Source organism: Heterocephalus glaber, unplaced genomic scaffold, assembly GCF_053883595.1.
Source record: "Heterocephalus glaber isolate CG9 unplaced genomic scaffold, H.glaber_assembly_v1.0 deba00000818, whole genome shotgun sequence".
Classification (NCBI taxonomy): Eukaryota; Metazoa; Chordata; class Mammalia; order Rodentia; family Bathyergidae; genus Heterocephalus; species Heterocephalus glaber.
In genome coordinates this window covers 19,644,238-19,663,798 of record NW_028258164.1, presented here as the reverse complement: position 1 = coordinate 19,663,798, position 19,561 = coordinate 19,644,238, and the positions used below count along the sequence as shown (strand labels likewise).

Below are 19,561 nucleotides of genomic sequence, written 5' to 3'. Positions count from 1 at the left end.
GATTTCAGACCCCTGCTTCTAGCTGCATACTGGTCATGCCTCCTGATTAGCTCTGACACACAAAGAGCTCTGAAATTATCTTTCCTGTTCTGACTATACAAAAACAGCTGAACAAACTAAAAATCAGCAACTTTAATTAAATCTGTAAGAGCACTGAGGTCACATCACAAACTGCCACAGCAAAAACCAGACAGACATGCAAATATAGAGAATCACAGTTTACCAGGACCAGAGACATATGGAGATAGAAACTGGCAGGAAAAAATAAACAGCAACTGATGAACTGCTGAAAGCTGACTTCAGACTAACTCCAGAGTTAAAATCCACTGTATCCGGTTTTAGGGAGCCTCCTATACTGGTGTGGGTTTGGCCTTCAGAAGACCCACCAGGGGTGAGTAAAATATGAGAGACAATCTTCTCTTCTGTGAGCAGTGAAGAACAGAAGTAACCACTTTGAAATAAGCCCAGACAGTTCTACTTTCTCTAATGAGATTGTGCTCAAGGGAAGCTACTTTGCTACAGCCGTATCTGATGAAGAGGAAGAGCAACTAGACATTGTTAGTCATTCTAGATTTTCTGTCTTGTGTAATAGGAAAAAAAAGTTGAGAAAAGTTACTGATGGCTACAACTTGGGAACTCAAGTCCATTAAAAAAACTGATATATAATTTTAAGGTGGAATGCTTCCCTTCCTCAAAATCTTATCCCTACACTGACAGAGCTCCTATATAAAAACAGTGGGTTACAAATGAGACACCTAAGAGAGACATTCTATTTAAGAAGAGGTTCTTAGGAGACTTGGAGACAGCATGGAAGTGGAAAACAATGGTAAATTAGAGAAAAATGGAATCTTTGGTGCACAGTTATAATAAACCTTAAACAGGAAACACCCAGGTCCTGGCCAGACTAATATCATCTTTATACTGATAGCCTGACTGACTCAGTGCCCAACAACAAAATTTTGGATATACTAAAGGCAGGAAGAACATGCGATCTGAAGAAACAGAATGAGCATCAGTACTGGATTCAGATATAACACAGATTTTGAAATTGTCAGATAAGAAGCTTAAAACAACTGTGATTGATATATTAAAGGTTTTATGGTATGCTAAAGAATTTATTTGGTCTTTGATCCCATTCCTGGCAAAGAATTTCAAAATCCCTTGGAACTTCCTGAGTTATGGGCATGTTTGTGTTACTGTTGATCTTAATGAAATGACTCACGGTAGATGCCTAATTAGCTTCAGGATCAGGGCTGGTCACTAGAGAGACCAAACTCATGATTAGAAAGCTGGAATCCTGGGCCAGTCTGACCTCCATGAAGGAGAAAGCACTGAAGATTGAACTCAGTCACATGCCCAGTGGTTTACACAGTCATGCCTGTGTGATGACAGCCCATACAAAAACTCTGGACACTGAGTGGAGGATCCCAAATGATGAACACACTGCAGTGCACACACAATGCTACATCCAGATTCCATAGAAATGATACAAGAGCACTGAATACTGGGCCTTCCAGAACTTTTCCTGTGTGTTTCCTTCATAATAAAACTGTATCTGTAAGAACAGCATTTTCCGGAAGCTGCACTTTTGAGCCTGGCGGTAGAACCACTGAGCTAAATCCCCAGCAGTACAGCATTTTTGACGTGTTCTGTGAACCATTAGAGTGAATTATCAAAATTGGAATGGTTGCTGGGACTTCAAAATTTATAGCTTGTCAGTCAGAAGCATAGGAAATATGGGGACTACACTTGCTGCTGGCATCTAGAGAAAGAGGCAGTTTTATGGAGGGCTAAACAAATAAATTGTGAATTACAGATGGTGCCAGAATCAAATGACAATGAGTAGAATTGAATAAGAGCAAGAAATAATGGAAAAACTAGAAAACATTTAAGAACACATGGGGAACAGAAGAATTACAGTCAGTATGCTACAGAGAAATTTGTATATCATTGTTTATTTTGGCATAAATTCAAAATAGCCAAGATATGGAATCAGGCTAGATGAAAACAGATAAATGGTTGAAGAAAATATGATAGGTACAAACAATGGAGTGTTATTCAGCCATAGAAGAAACAAAATTAAGTCATTTATGGTAACTGGATGGAAATAAAGACCATCACAATAAGTGAAATAAGCCAGACTGAGAAAGATAAGTACATGGATTTTTAAAAAATGGACATGAAAGCAGGAGGGACACTACTTGACCAGAGAAAGGGAATAAAGAAGAGGAAGAAGTAGGTGTGAGGCAGGGTAATAGGGGGCTAGATATGATCAAAATATGTTATAGGCCTGTATGAAAATCCCGCAATGAAAACCAGCCTTTTTAAAAACTACTATACCCTAAAATTAATACCTATAAAAAAGAACAGTTCAGTAACATAATCAAAAAGAAATAGAACCTCTAACAAACAATCAAAAGGGAACGGGAGATACAAGAAAACATTGTGGCAGAAATGAAGAATGCCTTGAAGGATGATCAGGTTAGAAATGACTGGGGAAAAGATCGGTGAGCTGGATGATAAGTCAATAGAAACTCCCTAGGCTGAAAGACAAAGAGAAAACAAAAGAATAAAAAAAAAAACCCCAGAACGTTCAAGAATTGTGGGACAATTACAAAAGGCATAACATGCCCATAATGGGAACTCTAGAAGAAGAGAGGAACGTACAAAATAGTAGCTCAGAATTTTCTAAAATGAAGGACACACACCAAATCTCAGGTTCAAGAACCTTTACAACAATAAGCAAGGTAAATACAGAAGAAATTATAAGTACACGTATCAAATTCAATGTGTAAAAATCAAAAACAAAGAAAATCTTGTAAAAAGCAGGGGGATAAGACCTTACCTACGGAAAGACAAAGGTAAGAATTACACCAGCGTTCTCAGAAATCATGTAAGCAAGAAGAGAATGCAGGAAAATATGTAAGGTATTGAAACAAATAACCCATCCGTACAATGCTAAAATTCTTTGTACGCCAAACTTTATTTCTGACATAAAGAAAAATGTCTTTTTCAAATAACAACTGAAGAAATGTAATGCCAACAGATATGGTAGACAAGAAATGTTCCAATAAGTTCTTTAGAGATAGAAATCAAATATGACAAGAAAGAGACCAAGGAAGCAGAAAGGAAAGAAGGAATTAAGGAAGGTAGAAGGAAGAAAGACAGGAGAGGGGGAGGAAAAGAGGTGGGGAGGGGCGGACAGTAACAAGGGAAGGGAGAAAGAAAGGGCACTGGAGAGGAATAAAGAAAGGTAAAATAGAACATTTTATTCTTAATCTATTAGATAACTGCTCAAAGTAATAGTAGCAACACTATATTGGGTGCATAGAATTTATGAATGAGTGGAATCGGTGACAGCAACAGTGGCAGGGATGGTGAAACTTTCATAGCTTTCAGTGATACAAACAGCCTGCTGCAGCACAAGTGCCATAGGTTTGCCACCACTGGCATAGGGAGCAGTAGCACGGGGGAATTGAGAATGCCCCGCTATAAGGTACCTATGTTACCAGAGAAGCAGTATACTGTTATTTGAAACAAACAAGTTAGACTTGGTGGTCTTAGAGAAGCTGTAAATATATATTGCAAACTCTATGCCAAGCACTAACTTTTTTTCTAAACTTTTATTTATTTAATATTTCTTTTTGGTACTGGGGATTGAACTCTGGTCCTTGCACTTGCGCAGCAGGTGGCAAAACCACTGAGCTAAATCCTTGCCCCACACAAATATTTTTAAAAGGGATAATTGATATGCTAAGTGAAGAGAGAAAATGTATTCGTTAAAGAAACAAGGCAAGAAAAATGACAGAAGGACTACTCTCTAGAATATGAAAAGAACTGAAAAGAATCTGACCCCTCAGATTCAAAGACCCAATTCAAACATGGGCACCTGAAGGGAACAGACATTTCTCAAAGAAGTAAAAGCAGCAAACCAATATATGAAAAAATGTTCAACATCACTCATCATTCAAGAGATGCAGATGAAAACAACACTGAGATTCCACCTCACACCACAAAGAATGGCTGCTATCAAGAAATCATCCAATCACAAACGCTGGCAGGGTTGTGGGGAGAAAGGAACCCTTCTCCACTGCTGGTGGGAGTGTAGACTGGTGCAGCCACTGTGGAAATCAGTACGGAGATACCTCAAAGAACTAGGGCTAGAGGTCCCATTTGACCCAGCTATTCCCCTGCCGGGTATCTTCCCCAAAGAACTAAAACAATCATACCACAGTGATATATGTGACCCCACGTTCATAGCGGCACAGTTTGTAATAGCTAAAGCTTGGAGGCAGCCCAAGTGGCCATCAACTGGAACCTGGATAAAGAAAATGTGCGGGTTTTTAATAAAAGCCATAAAGAATGAAAAAGTATGAAAAACTAGAGTCATTTACAGCTAAATGGATGTCTATCAAGGCCATGCTCTTAAGGGAAACAAATAGGACACACATGTGTAAATACCAAATACTTTGGCCAGTGTGAGAAACTGATAGTGTAAACAAGGGTTCAAGTGATTAAAATGGACAATGGATCATTTGAAATAGGAAAAAAGGTCCAAAGACGAAGGGGTGAAGGGAGGAGAATGGGAAAGATAAAGAGGGAAAGGAAAAGCTATGAGAAAAGAAAACATAAATGGAAATGATGTCTATGTAAATAGGGAAGGGTGGAGGGGGTGAAGGGCACACAGGTAATGGGGGAAAAAAATAAGAACCAAGATACATCATGTACAGGTACAAACACCCAATGATAAATGGAAATGAATCATATACCTGAAATGTACCAATAAAAGAGCTTAAAATTTAGAAATTAACAAAGCAACAAAAGAAAAACGAGGGAAGATTTTTGAAGAAATGAAAAACTGTCATGACTAGAAAACACAAGCACGGTAGAGATTAACTGAACTATATCAATGATTATTGTTAATCTGAATTACCTAAATATAACAATTTAAACATAAAGACTGTCAGAGTATACTTTTGAAAAAACTTCAAGTATAGCTTTTCTAGTCTACATAATTCCATTTGACACAAGTGAAAGTGGAAGGATAGAGAAGGATGATATACCATGGCAACACAACCCAATGAAATCTGAACTAGCAATATCAATTTCAGACAAAGCAGACTTCAAGAAAGATTCAGGGATAAAGCATTGTACTAGATAATGATAAATGGAGTCAGCTCTCCAAGAAAGCATAGTAAATCTTAACATATATGCACCTGAACAATTGATTCTCAAAATGGGGGGGGGGGGGAAGACCATTAGAGCTACCAGAAGAAATAGACACATCCCTTATTATAGTTGGAAACTTCAACACTCTTCAATCAGTAATTGATAGATGCAGCTGAAAGAAAAAATGGAAGTGCACAGTTGAATGAAAGGCCACCATCAATTCATCGGATGTAACTGACATTTCATAAATACTTCATCCAACAAAGCAGAACACATTCTCTTGAAGCTCACAGGGAACGTTTACTAAGACAGACCCCATTCTAGGCCACGGGACGGATGTTAACAAATCATAGTTTGTTCTTGTACTACAATGCAATTAAGCTCGATATCCATAATAGAGACATAGCTAGAAAATTCCCAAAATATTTAGACTGTAACACACTTCCAAATCACATCTACCAGGAGCGTCTCAAGAAACTTTAAAATATTTTAAAGTAAATGATGAGAACACAAATTATCAAAATATGTTGAAGGCAGCAAAACCAGTGCATAGAGGAAAGTTGATAACATTGAAAGCATAGTGTTAGAAAAAAAGAAACAGTAATCTAAGCTTCCACTTTAGGAAGCTACCCAAATGAGAGCAATAGAAAATGAATGCAAGGGCCAGGGATTGAGAGCTCAGTGGTTCCGCCACCTGCCTCACAAGTGCAAGGTCCCAAGGTTCGATCCCCGGTACCCAAATAAAGAAATAAATAAAATGAATGCAAACAAAAGAAAAAAACAATAAAAATTATTGCATAAATCAATACAATTGAAAAATAGAAAAATTTTTAAATATTGCTAAAAGCAGAATATGGTTCTTTGAAGATCAATGAAATCGATAAATCCGAACCAGGCTCATCAAGACAAAGAGAGAAAGAGGTCAATTACTAATATCACAAACAAGAGAGGACATCAATACTGAGCTCGTCGAAATGAAGAAGATAATTAACAGTATTCTGAACAACCCTATGCTGTCAGAGACCAGAGAAGCGAGGCCTACCTGGCCTCTCTGAGCACAAAGGAGAAAGGCTGCACTCAGGGTGACTCCATATTGCGGGTTCCAGGGAAAAGCTAGCACACCTAAGATTAAGTTGTTTACCAGAGTATGTACTAGTGGATATTGGAAAGCAGATGAACCTTGTGCTACTTTGATTGCTTGTACCGGTGTTTAGGTGAATAAATGCAAGATGAGCCAGATGCTGGGGCTCCTAAGGGGCCAGAGCCCCCTGGCTGCCCAAAGTTAAAGTGAGTCACGTCTCTTTGTCATTCATCCTTGCTTGCCCCCAGGTCAAGAAGAACAGAGTACCAGGTCTAGGTCCCAGTAGAAGGCTTGACTTGGCCAGTGGGGTGGGTCAGCTACGCCATGTCGCAAATTTGATCATTTCAATGAAATGGACAAATTCCCTGCAAGATACAATCTACAAAATATATTGGAGAAATAAAACACCTGAAACTAGAAACAACCAAGTGATATCAATAAGTGAGCGGATGAACAAACTTTAGTTCATTCATACAATGGAATATCATGAAGCAATGCAAAAAGCAATAACAACTTAAAAAGAGGGGCTGGTATGTAGTGTACTGGTAGCCTGCTTGCCTAGCATGTCCAATGCCTTGGGTTCAATCTCCACTACTGAATATCAGCAACAAAACAAAAGGAAATATACATGCAAAGAAGCCAGGTGTGGTGGCACATGCTGCTAACTTCAGGTACTTAGAAGGATGTGGCAAGAACATCACATGTTTGAGGCCAGCTTGGGTAACTTGGTGAGATAAGATCTGAAAATAAAATTGAAAAGGGTTAAAAATGAAGTTCAGTGCTTCTTGTATTCAACTTTCTGTAAGGGGAGAAGATGCATGGAGAAGCCTTCCGTACATATTCCTAAGTGAAAGTATTTGGCCTAAAACTCCTCCCTACTGTATTACTCCAACTGTATGACATGTTGAAATGGCAAAACTACAGGCACTTGGGCTAGGGAGTGAGCTTAGAGCTCAGTGGTAGACCACTGCCTACCATGCTGGAGGACCCGTGTTCAATTCCTTGCAGTGCGAGGACATATACATATAGATGTAGATGTAGATATAGATATAGGTATACAATAAAAAGCATCAGGTGTCACCAGGTTATTAGCTTATTAGGATTTGGGGCGAATGTGAGGGGAAGTGTAAATATATGAAGAACAGGGAAGTTTCAGTGTAAAGAAATTATTCCATACAATACTATTAGGATGGATATATAACATTATGCATTTGTCAAAATTCATAGAATTACACAACACAGAGTGAACCTTAATGTAAACTATAGTCTTTACTTAATAAAACACATAAAAGGGTTGGTTCCTTAACTGTATCAAATGTACCACACTAATGCAAGATGTTAATATTAAGGGAAACTGTGGAGAAGAAAATCTATGGGAACCCTGTATGATTGACTCAACTTTTCTGCAAAACTAAATTCTAAAAACCAGTCTATTAATTTAACAAAAATAGCTATCACTTTTAGATACCTTCTAAACCTACCTGCAGTAGGTAGATTTTCCTTCTTCAGTCTTCCTTATCACCCTGAGGACACAGGAAGGGAACACTACATGTTCCCTTTCATTCACGGATTTTAGTTTTGTTGTTTTTGTTTTCTCCTCTCCTGGAATGACAGGTAAGCTTCGTTAGTTTTCTGTAGTCATTATTGGCAACCACTATCTCTTCCTGTTCCCAGCCTGAACATAGTCTTGGCTAATTACTACCATAATCTTTAATTAGTTGTTGTTTGGCACAATGAATGATCACTATTTCCTAAGCCTGAACTGTTTCCAACTCATTCCATAGTAGAGTTATAACCGTCTCAAGTGTCTGCTTGGATCTTGATCATTTATTAGGCCAAACAATCAATATTTGTTCTTATAGAAGTACGATTTTGTCCCTAACCTACTTCTTTCAAAATGAAATGTTTATGGATATTTTCCCTCTTGCACATTTCTTCACACTGGAAACTCTCAAAACTCTTGAAAATATGGATGCTTCTCCCAGTTTTATGGTATAGAGCACAGGTTAGCCAACTTTTCTTGTAAAGGGCCTGATCATAAGTACTGCTGGTTTTGCCAACTTCTATCTCAAATGACTCACTGTGTCTTTCTATTGTGAAAGCCATCCATAGGAGTTCACGCATAGGAGTCAAATTGAGCCTCAATAGCCCTAAGCAGTAAGCTGCTCTAAACGTGCTGCCTCTGAACTTCTTTCTCTCGCTGTCTCACTTTACCTACCGGTGTTTTGTGGGTCACTTCCTATGTAAACTGCCCAGGGATCTGGTATCTCAGGGTCAGTAACCCAAACTTAAGGTAACTGCAATAGAAAGATGAAACATGCATTAACATGGTGAATAGATTTGAAACTAAGATTGATGGGGAAAGAAGTTGTGAACACAAAATGAGAAGACAGGTGTAAGAGTACTGAGAAAAGATAAAGCACTCCACACATATAAGGTGAGAACATTTATATTATGGTTGTCATTAGAGTCTGAACCAGAAAATTGCTGTATAAAACACTGCCAATTCAAAGCTACTCTTAATTAGGAAGGCAAGCAGTCATATGAACAATATGAAACAGATGATTGAAAAATAACAGCATCAAAGTACTATAGAAAATTTAAGCTGCATGTTTCATAGCTTTTTATAGATTTTCCTGTCAAATAAAGTTTGTAGAATAACAATGTCTCTATATGAGTTAGCCGGATAAAAAAAGGTAACATTTGCAGTCGTGTTTTTGACCTACTTTGAAAGTGAGAAAAACATTATAGAAAGAGTTGACTTTTCTTTTAAACATAACCTATCCTAATTTCCTTCCTCTTTTCCCAAACGCAGTGAAACTCATTAAATTGGTGTCTATTCATGTTCATGGTTTTATGATTTTCACCCCACATCCATGGCCCTATAAGCAATATACACTGTAAGTTTTGTGATTTTAAAATTTACATAAATATGGTCATGCTGTTCAAATCATTCTGTAACTTGCTGTGATCACACAACATTACCACTGAGACCCATCCATGCTGATATATGTTTATTGAGTATACACACGTCTTTGGAGAGATCCTGCCTCTTCTATTGGATAAGTTATTTTGTGTGTCCTTTAATAAAATACATCAGGGATTCACAAGTGGAGCAATTTTGGCCAGGGCAGTGTCTGGAGCCATTTGGGGGATGTGACACTGCCATCTAATGGGTAGAGGCCAGCGAAGCTGCTAAGCTTCCCACAGTGCACAGGACTGCTCCCACATCGAAGACGCATCTGGTCCAAAATGTTAACAGTGCTGAGAAAAATCCATGGTATAAATAGAAACCATCTATTCTACATTCCTGAAGGACTCCTGAAAATGGGGAAGTAACCCAAATAGACCATTCCAGCTGAGGTAGTACCCATTCTGCCTGATGGATCATCAGAACTGTGTCTTCCATGCACTAGAGAATCTTTGCTTCTTACACATGGATTTTCAACTGTTTTATGGATAACCATTATTGCTTATTTTGGGGGTTGTGTTTATGGGCATGGGTACTGTGTGTATGTGTGTGTGTGTGTGTGTGTGTGTGTGTGTATTATGCTAGGAGAGAATACCCACAAGTTGGATCCTTTGTATTCTTCATATTAATAGGAAAATATAATTAGAATTAAACTAGATTTAAGGCAGCAAAGAGTAACCATATTTTAGGATCCCATACATGGTGTTAAAAGATAATTTTTAAATGATAAAATCATGATTCTCCTATACAAAATAAACATTTGTTAAAGATTTTACTCTTCTCATGAATTTGAAAAATGTTAAGGTATTGACCAGTTTAAAAGAGAATCCAAAGAATAGACACAAGGGCCAGGGATTTAGCTCAGTGGTTTTGCTGCCTGCTGCGCAACACAAGGACTCAAGTTTGATCCCTGGTACCAAAAAAAAGAAAACAACAAGGAATAGACACAAATACAGTGGACTCTTGACCTACAAACTCAATCGGTTTCCAAGGACTGGTTGTAACTCAAGTTGGTTGTAAGTCAATACAGCCGAGATCTGAATTTTTACCTGGGTACACACTATAGATAACAAAAGGCAGACTTAGGTCCATTAACCTAGTTAACCCAAGTTGTTCGTATGTCAGGCCAGTCGTATCTTGAGGGTCCAATGTATAGGGGAAGAACAGTGAAATGAATGTGCAAATTGAGACAAGATTGGCTCTTCCATCATAGGAGAGAGAGACTGAGCTTCTCTCCTCTGCCAGACAGGAAATAATTTGGTGTTTATAAACAACAAATGCTTTGCATTTCTATCCATTATCAATCATTTACAAAGTTGTAAAGCAGCTCCCAAAGGACAAGATAACCCAATAGGGAGTAGGACTTCTTTTCCTGTAAAGGCATAAATTTAAGAATGTATAGCCCAAACTTCAGAATATATACAACCTACTATTGTGATTATCTTGTGTAAGCTGTGAAGCAAATACAGGATTTCCACTACCCCCAAGAGAATGGATGTTTCTTTTGTCAGTCATCATGGGAAGAACACACTCCAGGGCAGTAAAACAATGCCAGGCCCAGGTTGAGACAGTTTGGAGAACTTCCTTCTCTAAGGTGGGAAAAATTGGACCTCAGTCCCAAAGTAGGGAGGTACCCAGAGTCGCCTGTCTCTTGCCTCCCTGATCTGCCTCCCTACCAAAGGATGGATGTGGGAATGAGGCAGGGCGTCATAGTTTCAGTTTGGATGTGTCAGTTCTAAACCTATCTAATTCTCCTGGCTGTTGTAAATTATTCTGTTTTAAGTTTCTTTTCCTTGATTTTCAAGATAAAGTGGATGATTTTAGCACATTTTAGATATGAGGAATTTGGAGAAGGAATGACCTTGCTTGGAGACCATAATAGGATGACTCATCAGTGGTCATCAGGGGAAGACAGTGATATCCAGCAGCATTACTGTCCAGAAGAAAGACAAAAAGGCAGGGGTCAAAAGTGACTGGGCCTGAATATTCATTAGGCACTAACCTGGGGACATCAGAAACAGGGAAATAATTTGAGGAATGACAGTTTTCTGCAGTTTTGCTGATTTGAGCTTACACCACGGAAGCTGGGCTTGAATCTGAAGTATGACTTTTGCTGTCAAAGATTATTAAAGTCTGAGACTCGTGTTACTGGTTGTGGGAACATTTTATAAACAAGAAAGATTGAAAAATGCCATGATAAAGGTGATAGGATAAAAGTGTGCTTTTCTTCAGTTGTAAAATTCAGTTCCTCATTTGGTCTAGAAATGGTGAACAAACTCATAGGTAATAGGTAACAAGACAATCAACAGCAAGAAAAAATTCAAGATCATGATGATCCAGTCTTCCAGAGGATTTAATCACCTGCAATTTGAATTACTATGCTTAAGACACCTTCTGCAGAATTCTTTGCATAAGCCTATTAAAGACAGTTCATGAAATGTGCTTCTCATTTTGTGCCACCTATTCAGATATAGGTTTGGCTTTATACTCATAAGTCCAAGACCACAGAAATTCACTCTCTTATTTGATTTAGTAAGAATTAGTATGCTAAGCCTAAATTTTACACTTCTCAGCCTAAATGTCATGTAGGTACAACTGTAGGTACATGATTAGCCCCCAGATGGGGGAATTTGCATCAGAAAGGCAGCATGTCTCATAGAAAGGTCTGGAACCTTGGTCTTAAATTGCACCCTGACACCTACTAATTGAAAAATCTTGAATAATTTGAATCTCAATGGGTTTTTACTTAATCTTATTAAAATGAATGGTTTAATCAGATGATTCTTCTTTTATTTATTTATTTATATATTTTTTGGTACTGGAGATCAAACTTGGGACCTTGTGTTTGCTAGGCAGGCAGTGGAACCACTGAGCTAAATCCCTGGCCCCTAACCAGATGATTCTTATTGGTTCATCTAGCTAAAGTTTCTTTGATTTTATAAAGCAGTTGTCCAGAATTCTTCCAGTTTTGCATGTGGCAGAGGAACAGATGTAACATATGGAAAGATAAGAGCCAAGAACTCTGACTTTTTCTCCACAAAGTTACCGACTAGACATCAAAGCGTTTGTATCTGATGTTTTAAATGACTTCAAATTTTGTCTTTTGTTCTCTTTACATCCATAGCTTTTTCACATACAGGGTAAACTAGTTAAATTAAGTCAAATAATAATAAGGAAATAATTGACATCTATTAAAGCTATTAAAAATCAGGAAAATACATATGCTGGAAAAGCTATAGGAAAACAGCACACACCCATGCTGATGTTACTGGCAAAACATTTTGAGGTGACATTTTGAATATACTTATCAAGTATCATAAACTTGTTTGACTTAGTAAACCCCCTAGTCCAAATTTATATTTAGGATTGCTCTATTTCTCCAATTCTAAGTCTCAACTTTAAAATTTAATATCAATTCAATAATGTTTAAAAAGGAAAAACCAAATATACTAAAATATTACTTGATACACAATAAAAGAATACATATACCTTGGAATAAAAGAAGTATGAAAATATTAAAGGAGAAAAATCCATATACAAAAATATACTCAAAGCAGACTTAGCTTCTGTTTCTTTGCTTTTTGTTGTTGTTGTTTCTTGGTACTGGTGATCGAACTCGGGTCCTTGTGCTTGCGTAGCAGGTGGCAAAACCACTGAGCTAAATCCCTGGCCCAAATTAACCTGGGAAGTTGGATTGATTGTTTTGTTTTGTTTTGGTACCAGGGATCGAACTCGGGTCCTTGTGCTTGCACAGCAGGTGGTGAAACCACTGAGCTAAATCCCTGGCCCTCTTTGCTTTGTTTTTTGAGATAGGATCTTGTGATGTAATCTAAAACAGCCTTATACTTACTATGTCGCTCAGACTGGTGCTGCACTCTCCAAAATCCTCCTGTCTCAGCCTCTTGATTCTAGGATTATAGGCACCCCTCTGTGTGGCATAGAGCAGAGTTATTTATAATTTCGAAAAATAGCACTGGCATCTAGTAATAAGAAAATGAAGAAATAAAATATGTAATATACAAATACAGTGGATATAACACAGCTCTTAAAAATTCTACAAAAAAGTGAAAAAGGAGGCATAGTTCCAAATTATTGTTACAAAATCTGTAAAATGTATAAGTGCATAAAATATAGTTTTATCAACTTAGCAATATGTTCATATGGATAAAAATATTAAAAGATTTCAAACAAATGAGAAATTATGTCACTGAGATACTGGAATTGCATATATGTGTGTATTTTTAAATGTCTTTCATATAGTTAAAATGTTTCAATCACAAGTAAAAGTTCTTAGAAACATTCATGTTTGTATTATACATATTTAAAGTGTACAACATGATGTTTTCACCTATAGTCCACCAAAAAAATGTATACATACTTCAGAAAAAAACATATAAATATTTTAATACTCAATTTATTGAGACATCATGAGATTAATGTAAGTTACCTTTGGCCTCTACCATTACACGAGGTGCTCAAAGTGGTGCCTGTGCACGTCCAGACATTTATTAGTATGGCAAACTGCTGGGTTTTAATGTTTGTAATGCTTTTAAAACATTTAAAATAGTCGTTTTGGACTTACATCCTAATTTCAATGTTATCCTCACCATCAGGACTTCTACCATGCACCGGTACTTCAAAAATTTTTATTAATCTTTCAGATATTTGTAGTGCATCTAGGAGTTAATTTTATCAGAGGGAGGGAGTTTCTTATCTCTTGTATAATTAATTGAGGCTTTCATACATGACTTAATCATTATTGGTTTCCCCTTAAAAATATTACACACTATTACACACACATGCACAGTGAGAGTCTTGTGAGTTCTCTACCCTGTGACACTCAACCAAAGCCTTATATAATTTTTCCTTTTGAATTTTTTTATTCTTTCCGAGAACCTTTGACATTTTTTAACCATTGATTTTTTTTTTTTTTTTTTGGTACATAGAATTGAACTCAGGACGTTGTGCTTGCCAGGCAGGTGCGGCATCGTTGCGCTAACCCCTGGCCCCTACCTTCCAAATTTAAAACATTGGTTGCTTATACACTGGTCCTGGATAGATTTGTCAGTTTTACCTTGGCTAGGGCTAGGTGTTTTCAAACCGACCATTGAATGTTTTCCCTCAACTTTAAAAAAACTTCCGTTTGTTCTGGAATCTTTTAAACATGCCAATAACCCATACACTGGATGTCTACTCTGTGGCTCTACTTGCTTTTTCTAAGCCTGCTAGGACATAGTCTTGGGGAAAACCTCCCCCGCTCTGAGTCTGAACCTGCGGAAAGCTGTACCACCAGGAGAGAGCATAACATGGTGCTGTTGAGGGCCAGGCCACTTCCCTCCCTTCCAACCTACAGCCAAAGGAAAGGAACAAACGGAAACGTGAGGAGGCAAAGCCCGCAAAGCTTGTTCAGTACAGAGGGGTCTGGAGGACTGGGCCTCAATCACATTTTTTACATACGTCAGTTTGACAAAGCCCTCCCAGGACTGAGACTCCACCGCCGCAGTCCGCAGTCGGGCGCCGCAGCCGCACGGGAAGGTACTGCTAACGGTCGCAAAGTGCGCGCAAGTTGGGAAGTGCCCGGATATTCTTACGACGCACGCCCATTGTGGCGCAGGTACCCAAGAGTGCGCATGTACAGGAAGTAGTACTGAAGGAGGCGCAAAGAAATGCCTTGACATCAACGCGTGGAGTCCTACAAGTTCAACTAGGCTGTAAGAGAACTTCAATAGAGGGGGTTTTTATGGCAGTTTATCTGCCGGATTCAAGACCCCACCCAGGACCACACACTGCAATTTGCTATCCTGTCATTTTTCATTTTTATTAACTTTTATTAGCACATTATTGCACTACATAATGACTGAATTCCTCATGGGGAGTTGGTACATGTGCATAACACATTTTCATTCATTTTCCATTCATTTCCCTTCATCCTTTCTCTCCTCCATTCATCTCTTGGTCACTTTCTCTTTGGCAAAAGATCTATCCCTCTGATTTTTATTTTATTTTCCTCTTTAGTTATATTTTGGGTTTCTTATATAAGAGAAAACATATCATAAACACACCCTCTCTCTATTTCTGTCTCTCTCTCTCTCTTGCTCCTTCTCTCTCTGAAAAAGAAACAGTGAGGTGAATTACTTCTGAAGAAATAAGGAAAAGCTTCAAGCCTACTTAGAGAAAGCAAGAGAGAGAGAAAGAGAGAATAAGGTGGTAGAAATAAGCACGAATATACGAACATACTCTCTTTATGCTACACATCCTCATAAAGTCCTGGCAGAGCTGGGGCCCCTGGCAACCTCAGGGCCTGATCTCAGCACGGGGCTTTGCTGCCCTCCGGTGGCCGATGGACATAAAGACCATCACATTAAGTGAAATAAGCCAGACTCAGAAAATAAGTACATGGATTTTTAAAAAATGGACATGAAAGCAGGAGGGACACTACTTGACCAGAGAAAGGGAATAAAGAAGAGGAAGAAGTAGGTGTGAGGCAGGGTAATAGGGGGCTAGATATGATCAAAATATGTTATAGGCCTGTATGAAAATCCCGCAATGAAAACCAGCCTTTTTAAAAACTACTATACCCTAAAATTAATACCTATAAAAAAGAACAGTTCAGTAACATAATCAAAAAGAAATAGAACCTCTAACAAACAATCAAAAGGGAACGGGAGATACAAGAAAACATTGTGGCAGAAATGAAGAATGCCTTGAAGGATGATCAGGTTAGAAATGACTGGGGAAAAGATCGGTGAGCTGGATGATAAGTCAATAGAAACTCCCTAGGCTGAAAGACAAAGAGAAAACAAAAGAATAAAAAAAAAAACCCCAGAACGTTCAAGAATTGTGGGACAATTACAAAAGGCATAACATGCCCATAATGGGAACTCTAGAAGAAGAGAGGAACGTACAAAATAACTGAAGTAATAGTAGCTCAGAATTTTCTAAAATGAAGGACACACACCAAATCTCAGGTTCAAGAACCTTTACAACAATAAGCAAGGTAAATACAGAAGAAATTATAAGTACACGTATCAAATTCAATGTGTAAAAATCAAAAACAAAGAAAATCTTGTAAAAAGCAGGGGGATAAGACCTTACCTACGGAAAGACAAAGGTAAGAATTACACCAGCGTTCTCAGAAATCATGTAAGCAAGAAGAGAATGCAGGAAAATATGTAAGGTGTTGAAACAAATAACCCATCCGTACAATGCTAAAATTCTTTGTACGCCAAACTTTATTTCTGACATAAAGAAAAATGTCTTTTTCAAATAACAACTGAAGAAATGTAATGCCAACAGATATGCTAGACAAGAAATGTTCCAATAAGTTCTTTAGAGATAGAAATCAAATATGACAAGAAAGAGACCAAGGAAGCAGAAAGGAAAGAAGGAATTAAGGAAGGTAGAAGGAAGAAAGACAGGAGAGGGGGAGGAAAAGAGGTGGGGAGGGGCGGACAGTAACAAGGGAAGGGAGAAAGAAAGGGCACTGGAGAGGAATAAAGAAAGGTAAAATAGAACATTTTATTCTTAATCTATTAGATAACTGCTCAAAGTAATAGTAGCAACACTATATTGGGTGCATAGAATTTATGAATGAGTGGAATCGGTGACAGCAACAGTGGCAGGGATGGTGAAACTTTCATAGCTTTCAGTGATACAAACAGCCTGCTGCAGCACAAGTGCCATAGGTTTGCCACCACTGGCATAGGGAGCAGTAGCACGGGGGAATTGAGAATGCCCTGCTATAAGGTACCTATGTTACCAGAGAAGCAGTATACTGTTATTTGAAACAAACAAGTTAGACTTGGTGGTCTTAGAGAAGCTGTAAATATATATTGCAAACTCTATGCCAAGCACTAACTTTTTTTCTAAACTTTTATTTATTTAATATTTCTTTTTGGTACTGGGGATTGAACTCTGGTCCTTGCACTTGCGCAGCAGGTGGCAAAACCACTGAGCTAAATCCTTGCCCCACACAAATATTTTTAAAAGGGATAATTGATATGCTAAGTGAAGAGAGAAAATGTATTCGTTAAAGAAACAAGGCAAGAAAAATGACAGAAGGACTACTCTCTAGAATATGAAAAGAACTGAAAAGAATCTGACCCCTCAGATTCAAAGACCCAATTCAAACATGGGCACCTGAAGGGAACAGACATTTCTCAAAGAAGTAAAAGCAGCAAACCAATATATGAAAAAATGTTCAACATCACTCATCATTCAAGAGATGCAGATGAAAACAACACTGAGATTCCACCTCACACCACAAAGAATGGCTGCTATCAAGAAATCATCCAATCACAAACGCTGGCAGGGTTGTGGGGAGAAAGGAACCCTTCTCCACTGCTGGTGGGAGTGTAGACTGGTGCAGCCACTGTGGAAATCAGTACGGAGATACCTCAAAGAACTAGGGCTAGAGGTCCCATTTGACCCAGCTATTCCCCTGCCGGGTATCTTCCCCAAAGAACTAAAACAATCATACCACAGTGATATATGTGACCCCACGTTCATAGCGGCACAGTTTGTAATAGCTAAAGCTTGGAGGCAGCCCAAGTGGCCATCAACTGGAACCTGGATAAAGAAAATGTGCGGGTTTTTAATAAAAGCCATAAAGAATGAAAAAGTATGAAAAACTAGAGTCATTTACAGCTAAATGGATGTCTATCAAGGACATGCTCTTAAGGGAAACAAATAGGACACACATGTGTAAATACCAAATACTTTGGCCAGTGTGAGAAACTGATAGTGTAAACAAGGGTTCAAGTGATTAAAATGGACAATGGATCATTTGAAATAGGAAAAAAGGTCCAAAGACGAAGGGGTGAAGGGAGGAGAATGGGAAAGATAAAGAGGGAAAGGAAAAGCTATGAGAAAAGAAAACATAAATGGAAATGATGTCTATGTAAATAGGGAAGGGTGGAGGGGGTGAAGGGCACACAGGTAATGGGGGAAAAAAATAAGAACCAAGATACATCATGTACAGGTACAAACACCCAATGATAAGTGGAAATGAATCATATACCTGAAATGTACCAATAAAAGAGCTTAAAATTTAGAAATTAACAAAGCAACAAAAGAAAAACGAGGGAAGATTTTTGAAGAAATGAAAAACTGTCATGACTAGAAAACACAAGCACGGTAGAGATTAACTGAACTATATCAATGATTATTGTTAATCTGAATTACCTAAATATAACAATTTAAACATAAAGACTGTCAGAGTATACTTTTGAAAAAACTTCAAGTATAGCTTTTCTAGTCTACATAATTCCATTTGACATAAGTGAAAGTGGAAGGATAGAGAAGGATGATATACCATGGCAACACAACCCAATGAAATCTGAACTAGCAATATCAATTTCAGACAAAGCAGACTTCAAGAAAGATTCAGGGATAAAGCATTGTACTAGATAATGATAAATGGAGTCAGCTCTCCAAGAAAGCATAGTAAATCTTAACATATATGCACCTGAACAATTGATTCTCAAAATGGGGGGGGGGGGAAGACCATTAGAGCTACCAGAAGAAATAGACACATCCCTTATTATAGTTGGAAACTTCAACACTCTTCAATCAGTAATTGATAGATGCAGCTGAAAGAAAAAATGGAAGTGCACAGTTGAATGAAAGGCCACCATCAATTCATCGGATGTAACTGACATTTCATAAATACTTCATCCAACAAAGCAGAACACATTCTCTTGAAGCTCACAGGGAACGTTTACTAAGACAGACCCCATTCTAGGCCATGGGACGGATGTTAACAAATCATAGTTTGTTCTTGTACTACAATGCAATTAAGCTCGATATCCATAATAGAGACATAGCTAGAAAATTCCCAAAATATTTAGACTGTAACACACTTCCAAATCACATCTACCAGGAGCGTCTCAAGAAACTTTAAAATATTTTAAAGTAAATGATGAGAACACAAATTATCAAAATATGTTGAAGGCAGCAAAACCAGTGCATAGAGGAAAGTTGATAACATTGAAAGCATAGTGTTAGAAAAAAAGAAACAGTAATCTAAGCTTCCACTTTAGGAAGCTACCCAAATGAGAGCAATAGAAAATGAATGCAAGGGCCAGGGATTGAGAGCTCAGTGGTTCCGCCACCTGCCTCACAAGTGCAAGGTCCCAAGGTTCGATCCCCGGTACCCAAATAAAGAAATAAATAAAATGAATGCAAACAAAAGAAAAAAACAATAAAAATTATTGCATAAATCAATACAATTGAAAAATAGAAAAATTTTTAAATATTGCTAAAAGCAGAATATGGTTCTTTGAAGATCAATGAAATCGATAAATCCGAACCAGGCTCATCAAGACAAAGAGAGAAAGAGG

General features: G+C 37.9%; 1 long non-coding RNA gene across 4 annotated transcripts in view; it reads right to left on the bottom strand.

Moving 5' to 3' along the window:
• LOC147828986 (uncharacterized) overlaps positions 1-19,561 on the bottom strand; it is a 37,476-nt gene that overhangs the window by 3,575 nt on the left and 14,340 nt on the right. For 2 of the 4 annotated variants that reach the window (XR_015449971.1, XR_015449968.1), the window contains 3 exons: positions 13,072-13,149; positions 8,469-8,547; positions 7,732-7,852 (listed from right to left, as the gene is read on the bottom strand). This is a non-coding gene — a long non-coding RNA (uncharacterized LOC147828986). Of the gene's footprint in view, positions 1-6,059; positions 6,991-7,731; positions 7,853-8,468; positions 8,548-10,759; positions 11,155-13,071; positions 13,150-19,561 lie in introns of those variants that run through there. The other 2 variants (XR_015449970.1, XR_015449969.1) reach the window with 2 other exon arrangements.